The sequence below is a fragment of the Crocodylus porosus genome, unplaced genomic scaffold, assembly GCF_001723895.1.
Source record: "Crocodylus porosus isolate Cpor-Errol unplaced genomic scaffold, CroPor_comp1, whole genome shotgun sequence".
Lineage (NCBI taxonomy): Eukaryota > Metazoa > Chordata > Crocodylia > Crocodylidae > Crocodylus > Crocodylus porosus.
Genome location: NW_017728918.1, coordinates 5,947,313 through 5,966,046, shown reverse-complemented (window position 1 = coordinate 5,966,046; position 18,734 = coordinate 5,947,313).

Sequence of the window (18,734 nt, the reverse complement as noted above, 5' to 3'; positions counted from 1 at the left end):
ACCATCACCTATAAAGTGTTGGTGAGAGGGAACAGTAGTCATCTAAAGGACTATTGTAGCACAAGAACATGGGGTACAGCTTGGCCTTTAGTTTAGAGTGCTAATATACTGGGAATGTGGGGCTGGGTTTTGAGAAATTATTTTGATAAGAAAGATAAGCCATTTGGAGGTGCGTTTACGATGGAAATTACTAATGAACAAAGATCTGAGACCCTGGAACAGCTTTCCAAAGAAGTACACACTGACATGCAGATATACACATGCACACACACGCACACATACACGTGGACACACACATACATATGCAAGGTTGCGGCTGAATACATGTAGGCACAGGAAGCTTGTGATGCCAGGGACTGAGCAGAAGGGCCCAGGAGGTCCCATTTTTTCCAACTGAGCAGGGCCAATAAAAAGAAGGGGTGGAAAAAAAGGAGGCAACTATCAGTAACCGAACTGTCTGATAGCGCCGTCACTTTGAAAACATATAGCTCAGTCAAGTTCTGTTCTTGAATGTATTACCCAATGCTTGCCCATGTTCATTAGGTACAAGAAAGAGGTGGAGAGCTTATTACCATATACTCCAGCACATGAAGCCATCACCCAACATGAAACTCATCATTGTTTGATACCCTCTGGATCACATGGTGAACCAACAAGTATCATCCAGGTGATGTGTTTTCCTTTGGAAGTTTTTAAGTGAATTGATAGTTTATGATTGTTGGTTGCAAAACCACACCTCTTTGCCAAGCTGACTGAAAAGCAAAAACGCACTGAGGTGTTGTGGGCAAGTACACTCATTAGTTGGAAATCTTACAAATCAAGCATCTCTGGTTCTTCTATTTTGCCAACTGCACACCGCCGGTTTTCCACAGGTGAAGCGTTCTTTTGGTTTTCGATACACCTTTAGTCTGTGATAGTTTTCCCCGTGAGAATGTCCCACTACTCGAGCAGCCACCGGCACATGGCAGAGATGTAAGTCCCATCTTACACTGTGTGAATGTCTCCCTTAGGCAGCCCCAGAAAGACTTGTAAAGGCTGATTGGGCAATAAAAAAATTAATGCTTGGTAGTGCTGACTTACAAATGACTTTTGGAAAGTCCCAGGATCTCTCAAGTCACCTCTTTCACTACAGCTTCTTCAACAGCTCTCCCTAATCAGTCACCATGTAGCTCCTATGGCCAGCATAATCAGTGCTGGATGAGATTTTGTTTTATTTTCTCTCATTTTAGGATAGTATATTTACATATATCACTGCTCCACCAGCTAGGCACCTTTATAACTGTGCTTCCTAGGAAACTGGAGTTTTGTGGTTTCCAACCATAGTTGTGTCATTTTTTAGGGTGCTTAACATTGGCCTTGTCCAGAGAGAGGACCCTCTCTATCCTTAATGTCCCTCTCACATTAATCTCTATTGCTGCTTCTCACCTGGAAAGTCCATACCAGCAGCATCCTGTGCTTCCATGACCTCGGTCTCAGCTTCCTCTTCCATCTCATCCAGATCCTGGGGTTCAGCTTTATCCTGTGCCACGACCACGTCCTGAGCCTGGGCCTGGAAGACCAAGGTGGTAACACCCAAGAGCAGGAAAAGGAGCTTCATGGCCAAAATGTGGCTGGGATCTCACGTGTCTACAGAGAGAGAAGACCAAAGACAGACTGAGGTCCTGTGTGGTGCATGCATGGAGACCCCCTGTATTTATGTAGGTCACTATGCCAAGGGGAGGAGCATGTGGGGGGATTTCAGACTGTTTCATGCCAAGTTGACAATAATGAAATTGCTCCAAGCTCCCTTTGATGTTGCTTTGATGCTGCAGCCATCCCCTATCTGCTGACTCCAGATGTTGCTGCTAATGATCCCCCAGCCTTTCATCTCATCCAATATTTACCTGATATTGCACAGATGATGCATTTGTCTCTGTGTGTTTCAGGAAGATGATGAATGCAGTTGTCTCTGCTCTTCTAAGGACAATAAAGGCAGTGTCTGATGCTTACTGCTATCATCCTGGGGCCACATACAGCAGATGGAGCCCAGAATGCTGGTAGCAAATGCTGGTCAGGTCTTTGTCATTGCTATGTTTTCGGAGGGCAGCTTGCCCAAGGTCCAAACACACTCATGGCAGCTGATGGTCTCTGCTAAGTCACAGTGCCTTGCAAGTGTGCCGGTGGTCAGTTTGTGCCCCTGACTAGCTCCAATGCAAGGCTGGCAGGATGTCCCTTGTTGCACCCCGTACCTACCCTTCTGCCCCATGCCTATGCCCCTATCGGTGCACTTGTACCGTGCAGTGCCTTAATGCAATCTTGCTACCTTACTAAGTTATGAGTCAGGTCCCTGGATCCTGTTCCTGGTTCCACCATCTCCTGGTGCAGGACCTTGTTTAGTACTATTACAACCACATCCAAGAAAGAAAATCCTGATACCCAAAATATGACAGGGGTAGAATTTGGCAGGACTGAGCAGATCAGTGCTAAAACCGAGCCAGGAATTAAGCCTTTTCTGCCAGAGGGTGGACTTCCACACAAAGACCAATTGCAATTTTGACAGTGTTAGGGTGATACTATAGTAGTGAAAGTCCAGGAAAAAGATGAGAGGTAAGGATTGTTGTGGGTGATATCTTTTACTTGGTCAACTGTATGGTTGTGAAGGACAAAGGCAAGGTTTTGGGTACCACTTTACCCTTCCTCAGGCCCTTGAGAAAATTGCAGTCTTCACTTTTACCTGGATATGTCCTTGAAATGATCTAGCCCTAATCCACCCCTTGCCTCTGTCTCCTCTCCTCCACTTCATGGACAGAATTATATTTCCCATTGAGTGCCTATGTGGCAGTTTTCTAGGCATGGTTGTGGCATGGTTGTCATTTATACATAGGTAGCATTTCTGTTACCGCCTGTGCTGTAGATGTGCAACTGTGTGCCGGCAGACCAAGCACTCAACAGCCCATGCACTGGCTCAGCAGGTATGTGACTACATAGGTTATCAAATCCCCCTGGTCAATAGGTGTTGAACAAGAGAGGAGATCCTGGCCAGGATTCAGCATGAAGACCTGAATGATTAGGCCAGTTGGTTAGGGGAGTCACGGGGGGGTGGGGAAGGGGCTTGGGCTGACGTCTTCCTGATTTCCCAGCAGGGTACCAAGCCACCACATCACACCTTAGGCAGAAGGCCAGCTCCTCTCTGGTGGTCTTTTTGAAGCTGTGTCCCTAGAGACCATGATGAGAGATATAGGACCAAGAGATGAACCACCAGGCAGAGGGTTTGTGGCTCAGTAAGGTGACATCTACTATGGAAAGGAGACAGCCTGGACCCTTGCCCCTAACAGGACTCTTGGCTGCTCTCCATCTATTTTAGCCAGTTACTATTAAGTGCAAGGTGCAGCAACTGAGCTTCAAGAGGAAAGCTGGGGAGGGGGTCTGCACGATGCCTAACCTGTGGTAAACAGGTTAGAGCACTTTAATAAGAAGCTGCAGCATTTAGCTACAGAGGTTTCCCAGGAAGGTGCAAGAACTGTTTAGCTGCCAGCGGCAAAGCTAAGCCCTTTTGAGGAGCTGGCTCTCAGCCTTTGGAGCAGGACTACTCTCTTGCTGTGTGTGTGACTGCTATAGCTATGGCCCGGGGAAAGGGCAGCCCCTCAGGTCCTAGACAAAGGACACATTAACACTGCTGCAAGATCAAAGCAAGTCAAGGTCCTTCAAAGAATGGGAAATAATGGACACGTGCAGGGTCTTTTACCAAAAAACCCAAACAAACCAGTATCAGATGGTAAGATCATTCCCCAGCAAGGCTAGGGGTTAGATCATATGTCTGGAGTGGGGAAAGGACAAGTTAAAATATCTGGGTGTTTTTGAGGCCTCAGGGCCAGAAGAGATTCATCCTACAGCACTCAAGGGATTTGCAGAGACATTGGCTATTATCCTCAAAAGTGCATGGAGATTTCATGGAGGCCAGCTGAGGTCCCAGAGCCTGGAAAAGGGCAAAGTTTGTGCCCATCACTGAGGAAGGAGTGAAGAAGGACCTGTCAGTCTGACATGGATACCTGGAAAGACAGTGGAGCAGGAAGAAAGACTATGTCTAAGCATCAAGCAGTAATATGGGGTAACTAAGAACAAGTCATGCCAAACCAACCTGATTTCCTTCTCTGACAAGGTAACAGGATTGCGTGACATACCTTGACATTAGCAACAATTTTGAGTCTCACTCCCAAGACCGTCTTATGTCATCTAGGGAAATGCTGTCTACCTGAAAGTGCTATGAGGTGGGTGCATAACCGGCTGGAAGATCATGCTCAAAGCATACTCACCAAAGTGTAAATACAGAGGTAGCAAGTGTGATTCCACTGGGTCTGTCCTGAGCACGGCACTATTGAGTATCATCATTAATGCCATGAGGAGAGATGCATTTTGTAACTATTGCCCAGTGTTGGTGCTGTGAGTCTTTGTGCCTTTTTCTGGATCTCGTAAGTGGAAATGGTCACAGGCAATGATATGAAGAATGAATCAAGCATGGCCCAGATGTTGCTAGAGCACTGGGATCTTCTCACTGAAAGGAAAGGCCAAAAATTAACGGGGGTGATTAAAAGACCCAACATTTTAGTTGTGCAAAAAATTAATGTGCTTAGTATATACCCATCAAAATAGAGGACAAAATGGTCTTTGGTGATCAGTGACCCTGTGATTAGAAAGAGCACGTTTCAGTGAAACATACTTCACGTCTCAACATATTCTTGTCTGTTAGTAAGCTTGATGAACTAATGTGGGGTTGTGAATGAAATAAATGGAGGCTTCTATTTCAGCTGATGGTGACCACACTTCTCATACCAGTTCCTAGAAAAAACTGAAAGGACCCTTGATAATTAAAGGCATCACATGGGATTGGCTGAGGTGGATTTATGCCAAGTGAATGCTCCAGTGGAGGAACGCTTGATTCTCGCCGCATTATTCATCATCTCGTCTGTCCCATTGTTTCGTTGGCCAGGCTGAATTAGGGGTGTGGGACCAGAAGAGAGCTCCTTTGTTCTCAAGTCCTATTGAAAGCATCCTTTTCCTGAACTCATACATCTCCTCCTAAAGCAGTTACATTATATGTGAGCAACCTGCTGTTGGGAAGCGCCTCTATACCCTTGATACTCTGCTAGGTAGAAACCTTTCTCTAATTTATTTGTGGCTGGCTTACACCTATCTCTTCTCTGCTGACTGTCCCATAGATTAAAATCTTCTTCCATTATAGTTTTTAACTCCTGGTTGTTGGGACCGCAGGGAATCAAACCTAGATCATCCAGCAAAGGTTAAGTCCCCAGCACCACCAGTCAACTGGTCAGACACTAACCCTAGTCCCTCCCATGAGACTATTGACTAGGAGTCAGATGACCAGGGTGAACCTATAGGAACTGCAAGCCCCTAACAGGGAGACTATAAAACTCCTCCTACTTCCTGTGGGATTTGTTCTAGTAACATCATTTGTGTGTGCACTTCTTGGACCTTTGCCTTGTTCCTGTTCACTCCTGTCTGATCCCAGCCTTGCCACGGTCCCTGTCCCTGCCTCTGATCTACCATCTGCCATCTGCCTGGACCATGACACCGCCTTCGACCTTTGGGGGTCAGATTTGATAGTCCACTGAGGTCCCTTCTGTCCCTGAACCATCTATGAAATCAGCTCTAGCAAGGTGATTCAGACTGCAACAGATACCTGGTGTGACCCCAGCCTACTTGTGATAATGCAATAAGTGATTGCCCACAACTCGGTTGATCCTGACACTGATGTCTATGCAGACAATATCAACATCACCTCTCACCATCTGCTTTGCTTGGGGTCCTACATCACACTCCTTCCCCCATAGGGCTACAGCTCAGGGGCTGGATGGGACATGGTGGCTTGGAGTAGAGGCAAGTCCTATCAGCAATGTGTTCTAGCTGCTCTGGGATGTGGAGTGGCCATGGGCAACCATGCAAGGCTGCTAGGCCAGAAAAATGCTCTGGGAATATCAGAGGCCTATCGAGACAGGTTATGCTCCTGATTAGCAGGTCCTCTGGCTAAGCCAGAGTCTAGAAAGCCAAGAGAGGACACTAGGCCACTTTAGCAGTCCCCAGCCAAAGCTACACCAGCTTTACTGGCTACATTTGAGTCCACACCAGAATCTCACCCTTTATTTTAGGTTGTCCTAAGAATATTTGTCTCTTTCCTGAGTCTGAAGGGGGCAAAGTTTCCCTCTGATGTGCTATCTGCATAACAGCAGGTAAAGTTTAAGACAGATGCAGAGCTGGATGGATCACAAGCAATAAAGCTAGTGTCAACAGATGGGGCCTGTTCATCAGGAGGCAACCTTCACTCCAAAGTGACATCAAAGGGTGATGGAAAAATGTCATTATCCTGTTCCCTGCATGAAATGGTCTGAAATCTCCTATGCTCTCTTTGCCTCTGTCATCTCGCCACAGACTTTGCACCTGTCTTTGGGTCTTTTCTCTGTGCAGAGACATGAGGTCCCAGCCCTGCTTTAGCTGTGAAGTTTCTCTACTTTCGCTTGGGTGTTGCCTCCTTGGTCTTCCAGGCCCAGGTTCAGCATTGAGGTTGAGGCACAGGGTCTAGAGCCAATGGAGCCCACAGCCAAGGATGAGGTCAGGGACGTGGACATGGGGGATGAGGTAGACATTATATACCTAGACTTCCAAAATACTTTTGATGTAGTATCCCACAATATCCTTATGGGAAAACTGAAAGATTGTGGGCTCAGCTGCTCAATGGTTCAGTGGGAGGGAAACTGGCTACAGGGTAGGATCCATGAAAGGATCCGTGTTGTCCTGGTATGAGGTGGCCAGTGGTGTCCCTCAGGGGTCCATGTTTGGACCGGTGCTTTTCAACATCTTTATCAATGATTTGGATGGGGAGTGAAAAGCTCACTGGCCAAGTTCATGGATGACACCAAATTATGGGGCAGTGTGGTCACACTAGAAGATAGGTTGCAGATATAGGTGGACCTGGACAGGCTTGAGAGTTGGGCAGACTGGAACCAGATGAAGTTGAACACTTCCAAATGTAAGGTGCTCCATCTGGGGGCAAGCAACTCTCAACACACATACAGGCTTGGTGGTGACAGCTTGACTTGCACCATGGCTGAAAGGGACCTAGGGGTAATGATTGACCAGCACATGAACATGAGCTGCCAGTGCAAGGCGGTGGTCAGCAGGGCAAACAACACGCTGGCCTGCATCAACCAATGCATCTCATGTAAAGCTAAGGAAGTGATACTCCCACTGTACTCCATACTGGTGAGACCCAGCTGGAGCACTGCATCCAGTTCTGGGCACTTCACTTCAACAAGGACATGGAAAAACTTGAGAGGGTCCAGAGAGGAGCCACCTGTATGATCAGGGACTTGCAAGGCAAGCCATATGAGAAAAGGTTGAGGGACCTGGGCCCCTTTACCCTAAAGAAGAAAAGGTTGAGAGGGGATTTGATAGCGGCTTACTGCTATATCAGAGGAGTGCATCAGGAGCTCAGTGAGCAGCTGTTCCCCAGGGCACCCCTAGGGAAGACCAGGACCAATGGATATACACTCCTGGAAGGTCACTTCAGGCTTAATTCCAGGAAAAACTTAGAGTCAGGGTGTCCAGACTGTGGAATAAGCTCCCTGCAGAGGTGGTGCAGTCGCCTACCTGGAGGTTTTCAAGAGGAGATGAGACAGTCACCTCGCTGGGGTCACCTAACCCCAGTTGTCCTCCTGCCTAGAGTGGGGGGGAGAGGGGGGCTGGTCCCAATGATCTGTGAGGTCCTTTCCAGCCCCTAATAATCTATTAATCTATGAATAAGTGGAGGATGCTGGTATGGAATCTGCAAATGAGAAGAAGCAATTGAGATGAATGCGAGAGGGGCATGAATGGAAGGGGGATTCCTCTCACTAGCTCAGTGCAGTGTTACAGGGTCTAATAAAAAACATGGCATCTCTGGAAATAAGGACATGCCAGAGTCATTTGTAGCATAGTCAGGAAGGTGTCAGATGTTGGCACAGTGATATGCATCACTGTAAATACCTCGGACAAGAGCGAGAATAAAAGAAAACTTTGTTCAGACACTCTTTACACTAGCCAGGGTAAAAGAGAGATACACTGAACAAGTAAGGAGAGTTGGTGGCAAAGTCGTCGTGAAAGAGGTGGCTCCGTAGAAGTATAGGCCCTTCCCTTGGTCATTTATAAGCAAACACATTACTTAAAAGGAGGGTTCACAGATATCAGTGAGGTTCCTCCAGATTTCCACCAATCCATTTGGGAACTGAATTTGGCCCACATTCTTTGTGTATATAAATCCATAAACCTGATTGAACTGCTAAGGCAATATACAGCAGCGCTGTTTATCTGAAGTAAGACCACCTTTCCCTTTGCCTCTTTGGAAAGTAAATTACTGAGTGCTGAAAACCTTCTCTATCTGCAGATCTTACACCTCTGGGAAGTACAAAAGACTGTGGAAGGCAATGTGGTGTTTAGTGGATCTTGTGCTGCCACACAAATGACATTTGCTCAGGTGGTGCAGTGTGGTTTAAATAGACAAAGGCAAATAAAGTCTTCCTTTAAGACCTGAGGAAAACCAGGACTTAATTCATCCTATCTAAAGAGGAAGAACTGTTACTTTAAAAGTAAATCCCTGGTATCAATATCCGTGTGCATCGGGTTCTTGCATTTGTCCCTCCTGCCGTCAGCGTGTAGCAGAAATCCTGTCCTGGCTACGGCCAAACAGGGAACTATTTTTGTTCTCTCTGACACTGTTTAGGATTTCACCACTGTTCCTGCTCTGCATCAGGACAAACCTGAGGCCTTTTGCAGGCCCCCCCCCGACCTCCCAGATCAGCCAAAATCGGGTTGTTCAGTGGCTCACTCAAATCTGTAGCGGTGAGTCCATTTCAGGGCCATGTCCCCAGGGTTCCCCAGATTGCCTCGTGCTCATGCCACATCTCACTTAGATTTTGCAAACCCCAAACACAGCAGCAAACCTTTGCAGCTCCAGGGGCCCCAGGCATTAATCCGTCTCTGTAGCAGTCTTTGTATCACTCAGACCCCAGGCAAGACCAGGGTGCTGGGTGAGTCATGTCTGAGGTGTCACTTCCTCTGGCTCCTTTGCATTGGCTCTGCAGTACACAGGAATCGGTTTGTACCGGCGGGTGCCTCCAGAAAAATCTTTGTAATGCAGTATGAATATCTGCCAACCACAGTGTCAGGGGCATGAGGATGTAGAGGCTTGTTGGCTGACCACAGCGGGTCAGGAAGGTGAGGTCTGTAAGGGACTTAGATGTAGCCTGCCTTGGTTGCCTTGTAGGTTATACACAGCTGGGGAGGGGGCAGGGAGAAGGGGCAAGGGATCAAGACTAGAGTCACTAGCCAGGGGTTTTAGAGCAGCAGTAATAGCTGCAAAGGGCTGGTATATGGACAGTCATCAAGCTGAGCCATGAGCCAGGCTCTGGCTGTCATGGGACAGGGGGCAGGGCACAAGGGGGCAAGACCGTCTGGAAGCACAAGGCACTTGGGCTGAGGTCTGGAGGCAGGAAGCAGGATGAAGCCAGGAGGCAGGAACCAGCAAGCAGAACCAAGGCGCAAGGAGCCAGAAGCCCAGGGCTGAGCAGAGAGGCATCTGCTTTGCTGAGTAGCCCGCTGGGCACTGACAGAGCCGCTGCTTGTAAGTAGGCAGCTGCACCCAGCAGGTCACTGGGGTTAGCTGGGGGGTGGTTAGGCAAGCAACAGTTAGGCCCATGTGGATAATAATCAGGGCACGCTACTTGCTGCCCTTGCTTTTGACGCACAGATCTGTCCCAGCCAGACCCATGCCACCCCTCTGCCAAAGCCCCAGGTGCAAGAAGTACGTAGGGGTTGTCCGCTACCTGTGGAGACGCACAAGCAGTTCCTGTGCTCGTGCCAAGGGGCAGTGGGTAGCTGAGAACATGTTAAAGCAGCTCCTTGGGCTGCTTTCGACCGACCCAGGGCTCGTATGTTCCCTGAGTGGCAGAAGACCCCTTTCTTTTCCCCTCTCATCCTCAGCTGCACCAAGTGAAGAGTTTGCACTTGGGACACTCAAGGTTTGAGGGCAGACACAGGGCCCAGCTTGAGAGAGGAGGGTCTGACACAGGACCACTCCCATCCGACGCCCACTGGGAAGGGCAACAGGGACTGGGGGGGCATACACCCTCCCACACACCACAGAGGGGATATGACGAGTGAGAGAAAGGGAGGAGCACAATGTCTGTGAGCTGGGCAGGGGATGGGGAATGGACAGAAGAGGAATTTTTGAGGCAAAGGCTCTCACAAGGAAGCCCCCTTTCACCACTGCTCCCTGGGGAACTCTGCTGCCCAATCTGGGCCTGTGCCCCCACTTCGTCCCTTCTGGCTCCATCCTCCACTGAGGTTCGTTCCCACATGTCCTCCCTCCCCTGGGCTAGCAGAGGACATTGGCACATTGATGCTGTGCTGTGCTGTGCTCTGTAAGGATACACACACTGGAGGTGAAGTGGACTTTATGGTTAGCTTGGACTTGCAGACAAGATGGGGGACCATCGATACTTGTCTTGAGGGCCATGGAAGGTGATTGCATTGTGCATTAGGATAGGAAAAAATAAAACACCACACACAATATTGATGCTAGGGATTTACTTTTAAAGCATTTGGGTAGGAAGATTGGAGTCCTGGTTTTCTTAACTCTCAGAGGAAGGCTTGTTTATATCCATCTCCTACAGCAAACATGATGGCGATTACAATACCCGATCGTAATTTCAAATAAGTTGCAGAAAACGTGCCGGCAAATACCAAGTTTCCTATGACAATCTGTTGGACTTCCATGCGGTTTCAGATCTGCAGGATGGGAAGATCAGCTGAGCTTAGTTACAGGGAAAGGAAGCCTTACTTACAGTGAACAGTCCTCTTTCTAAGACAAATATGTACACATGTGCGCACGCACACACACACACACACAGAGGCACATTAAATATACATGCATCTGACAATCCAACTGGTTTTAAGGTGAACCTCAATAAATGTAGACAGAAGAAGCTTGTGAATCCATTGGACTAGACTTGGTGGGCCAGTAAGGACATTTGTTCCTAGCTGAGCAGGGAAGGAATGGAAAGAAAGGAGAAAAGTGGCAGGAATAAAACTGCCTAACTCCATACTGCCCACGCCTACATGAGACGCAGACCATGCAGTAACTTCTTGCTACTGCACAGCAGCATCGCACGGCGTGAAGCATGACGCAATGCTACCGGACAGTAGTAATGAGCTACTGCACAGTCTGCGTCTCCTAAAAGCCATTTGGCGATGCTACGGTGCAGTAACTCCAGGTACTGTGCACTTAGTACTTGTGTACGTAAGTACTAAATGACTGCACAGTCGGCATCCCATGTAGACACAGCCACTGAAGTGTAACTTTGAAGAAACAAAAATACACCAGTTTCATGCCCAAAGCTCACTGCAGCTTCACGGCAAAGGTTTAAAAGATGCAGAGCCCTCAATGATATGTTTTTAGCTCGCAAAACCAGTCTGGAACATTATACTCACTCCTCACGTTTTCCAGTTGGCCAGAGCGTCACCACCTGGATCACATGGGGAACCTCTTTGTACCACTGAGCAGACATTTTTCTTTTCTTTTTTTTACTGGACCAATAATACATCATTTTTTGTTCTTTTCTAATCGCACCTGTTTGTCAGGCTTACTAAGCATCAGGTATGTATTCTGATAGCGTGGGCGAGTGGGCAAGTCCTTTCTCTCTTTCTCAGCATTGACCAGTTGGACACCATGAAGACAATACGTGTATTTCCTCCTGCTCACTAGTTATGCGCTCAAGGTGTGTAAGTTCTGACTTATTCTGTGCGTGCATTTCTGCTACGGGGTCCCAGGAGGACTTGTAAAGGGTCCTTGGCCAAAAGAAATCAACACTTGGTAGAGTTTGCTTACAGATGATTTTGGCAAGCCCCCGCGTGTCCGTTAATACACCTCTTTGACCAGAGCTTTTCAAGTAGTTCTCCTTCCTCAGGCACAATACTCCTCTGCTACCCTGGCTAATGTAAAGAGACTCTGAATGCAGGTCTCTTTTATTCCCTCTCTTGTCTCTTAGCATCTTGCACTAGCACGTATCACTGTCTCATCATCTGTGCCCCTTTGTGACTATGCCACAAAAGAAACTGGCATCTCCTGGTTTCCAGCTATAGTCTTGGCTTTTTTGGAGATACTTAACACTGCACTGGTCCATAACAAGGGCTCTCCCGTCATTTATGCCCATCTCACATTCATCGCTATTGCTGCTTCGCACCTGGAGATTGACTGTCAGCAGCGTTCACCGCTTCCATGACGGCATCCTCAGCTTTGGGTTTCAATTCATCTAGGTCTTGTGCTTTGGCCTCGTCCTGTGTCAGGACCTCGTCCTGAGCCTGGGTCTGGAAGACCAAGAAGGCAACACTCAGAAGAAGGTAAAGGAGCTTCATGGCCAGTGTGGCTGGGATCCCGGGTGTCGGCAGAGAGGAAAGGACCGAAGACGGGCAGAGGAGCTGTGTAGCGAGGGAATGGAAAGCCCTTGTATTTATGTGTTGCCAAGCAGAAGGAAGGAGGGTGGAGGGGATTTCAAAATGCTTCTGCCAGGGTTAAGATCAATGAAATTGAAACCCCCTTTGATGCTGCTCTGAAGTGAAAGCCATCTCTTGAGCTCAGTCTGTTGACTCTAGATTTACTGCTCATGATCTAGCCAGGGCTACACCTGTCTCATTATTTACCAGCTGCTGTGCAGGTATCACATCAGAGGGGACTGCTGTCCCCCACTCCGATTTGGGAACAAGCTGAGTATTTTTTACTCCTTTTTTACAATGTAAAGTAAAGGGTGAGATTCTGGTGTGGCCTCACATGGGGCCAATATAGCTGGTGTAGCCTTGGCTGGGGACTACCAGAGTGGCTTTGTGTCCCCTATGTGTTTTGTGGACTGGTTTATCTGGAGGATCTGTCTGAGGTCGGGTTATGTTTCTGACGGTCCTTAGGGCTCTCTTGTAGCACAATGGATCTTCCTGGCTGCTCACGGCCACCCCACGTCCCAAAGCAGCCGGAAAACATTGCTGAAAGAACATGCCCCTGTCATAGGCCAATATGTTGCCTCCTGGCCTCACCTATTGTCCTCTTGGTATAGGAATGTGAAGTTGGACCATCTAGAAGTATGGATGCTCAGAGGAGATGTGAACATGATCTATAAATGCACTCGGGGTTGAAAAACAGAAAGGAAGAAACTCTGCTTAAACTATAGGACAGCCCTGGTGAAGACCAGGTGGGTGTCAGCTGCCCACAAATATATCCAAAGCTTTCTAGATCAGTGGTCTCCAAAGTGGGGTGCATGAGATGATCCCAGGGGGTGCGCAAGATGATCCCAGGGGGTGTGTGAAGAAAATCTTAGAACTTGTATTTTTATTTATTTTTTATCTAAAAAAAGAGAAAGAAATTAAGCTTTACTAATATTTAATATACAGGTTGACACTGGCATCCTCACTCAGTCCATACATTGGATGGTCACGTGTCACGTATGGTACACAAGGGAAGAAGCGTTAGTTCGCTTTCAGCGTATTGCAACGTATTGCAGTTTACATGTGTCTGGTTAAGTGGATTTACAGATTATGTTATCTAGTTTTAACTAAACTAACCCTCACAAAATGGACAAGTGGCTTAAAAGGATTCCTACAAAGAAACTGCGGATTGAAGATAATACCAATAATGCGAGCACAAACGAACACAAGAAAATGGCGGAGCTGACACTTCTCCTACTCCTAGTACGAGCTCTTCATCAGCCACATTACAAGGTAAAAACAATGATGATTTAATTTCTATTTTTTGCATGTGTTTTATAATGTACATAATTTCCAGCTATAGTCTTGGCTTTTTCATGCTCTGTATTTAATCACCAAAATGCCTTTGTGTGCCATATTCCGGCACCTGTGCAGAGGGTTGCCTACCCCTGGCCTACACATAGACGTTTAATGCACGTTAACATGGTATGCATCAGTGGAAGAGCATTAGCATGGCTATACATGCACTAATGTGTCTTAGCTAGACCAGCCTAAATTTAGTGTGCCTAAAGGCATATAAATCACCTTAATGTGCCTTAAACAAGGGTGCATTCAGTTTATGCACCCTTAACTACACATATAGACACTTCCTCTATATATCAAATAGATAGTAAATCCTTAGCTGAATAAGAAGTGACTTCGGTTCAGAAACCCATGCCTGTTGATCAACTTTATTAACTGACAGGAAAATGTTGAGATGCATGATGTTTTTCACAGAAATGTGTACTTTTTCTAAGCACTGAATTATGGGTTACCAAATAGTCACATAACTCCTCATCCAGTACTGTAAATGGTGTTACTTTTTCTAGGGTGAGCTCTGTGGGTGTCTCTTTTCCCTTTGGTGAGAAATTCCCTGTACTCTGCGCAATACTGTAGCACGTGATAAATCCATTGTTCTCTTCCCTTTTTGTGTGACCATTTACCTTAACGATACCTGAGAACAAGCCTAGCCGTTCACCCAGCCAAAAATAATATTACAAAACACATCTCAAAAACTTTTAGAGGATTAGATTATTTTACATTCTTCTCTATTGCTACTTATTACCTGAGGGTGCCGTATCAGTGCAGTTCTCCGGTGCCATGTTCTCACCTTCAGCTGTTGCTGCCAATGTATTTATGGATTTTCCTCTGTTTCATCCTTTCCCAGGCACCCATCTTAAGTTTGATTCTGCCAGGAAGAGAAGAGAAGACCAGAGAAGGTAAAAGAGTTTCGTAGCCAAACCATGGCTGGGAGCTCAAGGTCTCTGAACACAAAGGCGATGCAAAGACACACTAGTGAGATAATAGAGAGTCCCAGTTTTATATATGTGTCACTAAGCAAGGGGAAGAGAGCACAAGGGATGCTGTAATGTTTTAGGCAAGGATCCAGGACAAGGAACAACTTTTTGATGTTGCTTTGATGTAGGACCCATCTCCTGTGCAGCCTGTCCTGTTTGTTGGCCTGGATGTTCCCACTTATGATCCACCCAGCTCCTTATCTCTTTTATGGTTTAACAGCAGTTGTGCAGATATCATGACTGAGGCATCTTCACCTTTGAAACACAGACAAATACGTTTTTTATCCTCGTCCTTTGAGATAGAAATTGCCAAGTGCTGATGTTTCCTCCCAGGAGTCCCCTGCAGCCAAGATAGCCAGAGTTGGGGGCAGGAAAACTGGTTTTTGGTCATGCCTGTGCTTTCTGAACTCTTGTTGGCTTCAACACTGCATGAAGCTCAGAGAAATGCTGAGAAGCCCCAAGCAAGCCTCAGGTTTATAGCAGCTTCTGTGGCTGGTTGTATTTGCTGTAGGTGTCATTGTGTTCCTTTCTCGTAGCCTAAAGGGCCATTTCTGAGGCATCTACAGGGTGTTTTGGCATTTGCATGCCCAAAAGCATTCTGCTTCTGGATGTATAGCCCTGCTAATATGAAGCACAGTCTGACAACAAAAGGTGAGAGAAAGAGATTGCATCCTTTTCCTGCAAAGAGATGAGGGTTTGGGGCACTCACCTTGGAACCAAGAGGAACAAGTTTCTGGGTCCACCCCTGACCAGGGGACATTTGAACCTGAGTCTCTCTGACTGCTCTGCACAGCACCCTAGCTACCATCGCAGGCTCTCCTCTGGTGCTCTGCTTGCATTTGGCTCCTGGGCAGCTCTGAAAGGGAGGTGGGAGGAAAGGAGCAAGCCAGAGGGTGTGGAGCTCAGTGAAGGGCTTAGATGGGAAGGGCCCCTGGGTTTCTGCCTGGGTCTTTGACCCTGCTGAGGCAGAAGCTTGGCTTCCCTCTACAAAACTCTCTCTCTCTATTGTTTTCCATGTTTAGTGGTTCAAAAGAAATGCTGGAGAAGGGAAGAGTAGAAAGCTTCCCTCTGTATCCCAGAGGAGCTAGTATGCACAGTAGGAAGGACTGGCCTGCTTCCTATTCTAACATGGTCCTCACCTATGCCCTTATTGGTGAATGGGTGTAGAGTAGGTCCAGCTAGATTGCCAGTGTGTACATCCGGGAGCTTTCACCTGTGTCAGGTGAATTCCTCTGGAGGGGAACTCAGCCACTTTCAAACCCATGGAAAGGGATCGTGGGGATAAAACAGGGGCAGAATAAGGGCCACAGTTAGCCCCATCTTAACCAGTCAGCTCATGGCTTCTGGGAAAATCAGTGACATTACTTAGACCAGTGATTCTCAACCAGGGTGCCATGGCACCCTGGGGTGCCTTGAGCCTCTGTCAAGGATGCTGTGGGGGTATAATAACATAATATTAGCACTGTTAGATTTATAAATATGATTCACAAGATAAACCCAGAGATTTCAAAGAGAAATCTCTAGTTGCAGTCTCTCGTAGCTCTTTGCAACAGAAAAAGACTGCTCTACTGTTATTTTTTGTTGGGGGCAAAAACATGAAAAATAAGAGTTGGCATTTTTCAATGGTACCTAAAATCTAACCAGGTATCTCTTGAGTCTATTTAGGAATGCCTTGAATCTAAAAACAGTTGAGAAACACTTGCTTAGACTAAGGAGAGACTGAACCCCCAGGTCCTTTTCCTTCTGCTCACTCAATTTGTGAACACCTTCTTTGTGCTGAATCCATTGCCTGTACCACCTGTCGACACAGAGACGTGTTTGATAAAAGAAGTGCCAAGATTCAAGCCCTCTTCAACCAAAGGTAAAAGCTCATTCTGCTTGTCGAGATGACACCTCATCTCAGCAGTGGAAGAAGACATATCAGCTCCTCAAAGTCAAAACTCAAAGAAGGAACCTGGAAAGCAATCTTCGCTTGCTTGAATTCACCATCCAGCGCAGGGTGTCAAGGGCCTGCAGCAAGGCGGTAGCCCTAGATTTCAAGAGGGCCAACTTCAATGAGTTGAAGAGATTGGTGGGAGAGGTGCTGGGGTTCTCAAGAGCAGGGGAACTCGGTGCCCAAGATGAGTGGTCGTTCCTTAAGGAGATGATACTCAGGGCCCAAGAGGTGACCATCCCAACAAGAAGCAAGGGGGGCAGGAGTGCCCAAAAGCCCCCCTGGCTCACCAAGGGCGTCCGGAAATGCCTGATTGCCAAAAAAGCGGCATACACCCTGTGGAAGGGGAGTGCTATCTCCAAAGAGGAGTATACCTCCTCTGCTCAGGCCTGTAGGGGTCCTGTCAGGAAAGCTAAGGCAGACATAGAGCTAGGACTAACATCCAAGATCAAAGATAATAAAAAGTCCTTTTTCAAATATATAGGGACAATGAAGAAGGCACCGGGAAACATGGAGCCCCTGCAAGATATGCTGGGAAATCTGGTAGTTGTGCCAGAGGAGAAAGCAGACCTCTTTAACCAATTCTTCATCTCCATTTTCTTGGGCAGGGCCTGGGACTTCCCCACCATGATGCCAGACAGACTTGAGGGGAACACTTCCAGACCTCAGGCTGGGGAGGACTGGGTTAGAGAGCTTCTGGAGGGGCTGGACATGTTCAAATCAGTGGGTCCAGATGCTCTCCACCCCAGGGTGTTGAGGGAGCTAGCTGGGGTTATTGCAGGGCCATTGGCACGGCTCTACAAGCGCTCGTGGTGCTTGGGTCATGTGCCAGATGACTGGAACATAGCTAACTTGGTCCCCATCTTCAAAAAAGGGAAGAGAGAGGACCCGGGCAACTATAGGCCCGTTAGTCTTACCTATATCCTTGGGAAACTCTTTGAGAAGATCCTCAAGGAGCACATCTGTGATGGGCCAGCTTCAGGGATGATGCTCAAGAGTAACCAGCACGGTTTCATTAGGGGCAGGTCTTGTCAGACCAACCTGATTGCCTTTTAGGAGCAGGTCACAAAGGCAATGGATGCAGGTGTTGCCGTGGACGTAATCTTTCTGGGCTTCAGCAAGGCCTTTGACACCGTCTCCCACCCCATCCTCATTAAAAAATTGGGTGACTGTGGCATTGATGCCTACACAGTCAGATGGATTGCAGATTGGCTGAAGGGTTGTACTCAGAGGGTGGTGGTGGACGGGTCATATTCGACGTGGGGGGAAGTGGGCAGCGGAGTCCCCCAGGGCTCGGTCCTTGGGCCTGCACTGTTTAATTTCTTTCAGTGATTTGGATGACAGGGTAAAAAGCATCCAGTTTAAATTTGCTGATGATACCAAAATTTGGGGTGAGGTGAGCACACTAGTAGGGAGGGAAAGACTGCAGCAAGACCTAGATAGGTTACAGGAGTGGGCTAACAACAACAGGATGCATTACAATACTGACAAATGCAGGGTGCTGCACATGGGCAGCAGCACACTTATAAGATGGGAAACTACCTTCTTAAGAGCACAGAGGCAGAAAGGGATCTTGGAGTCATTATTAACTCCAAGGTGAACATGGACCGACAATGCGAGGTCACGGTTGGCAGGGCTAACCGGACCTTGCCGTGCATCCACAGGTGCATCTCAAGCAGGGCCAAGGAGGGCCATTGGGATGGGAGGGGCTCCACCTTTCCCCTAAAGGTAAGCGTGTGTTCTCTTCCAGGTTGGTGCACCTCCTTCGGCGGGCTTTAAACTAGGCGCGTCAGGGGAGGGGGAAGATGAGGGTGGAGGAGACGATGAACTACCAGGCCCAGCAACAGCCAGCGAGCCCAGACCAATGGGCAAAAGGGAGAAACAGGTAAGTGATGGGGGACGGGGCATTGCTGAGACTAGGGGGTCAGTGGGCACAACCGTTGGAGGCCTCAAATGCCTCTACACGA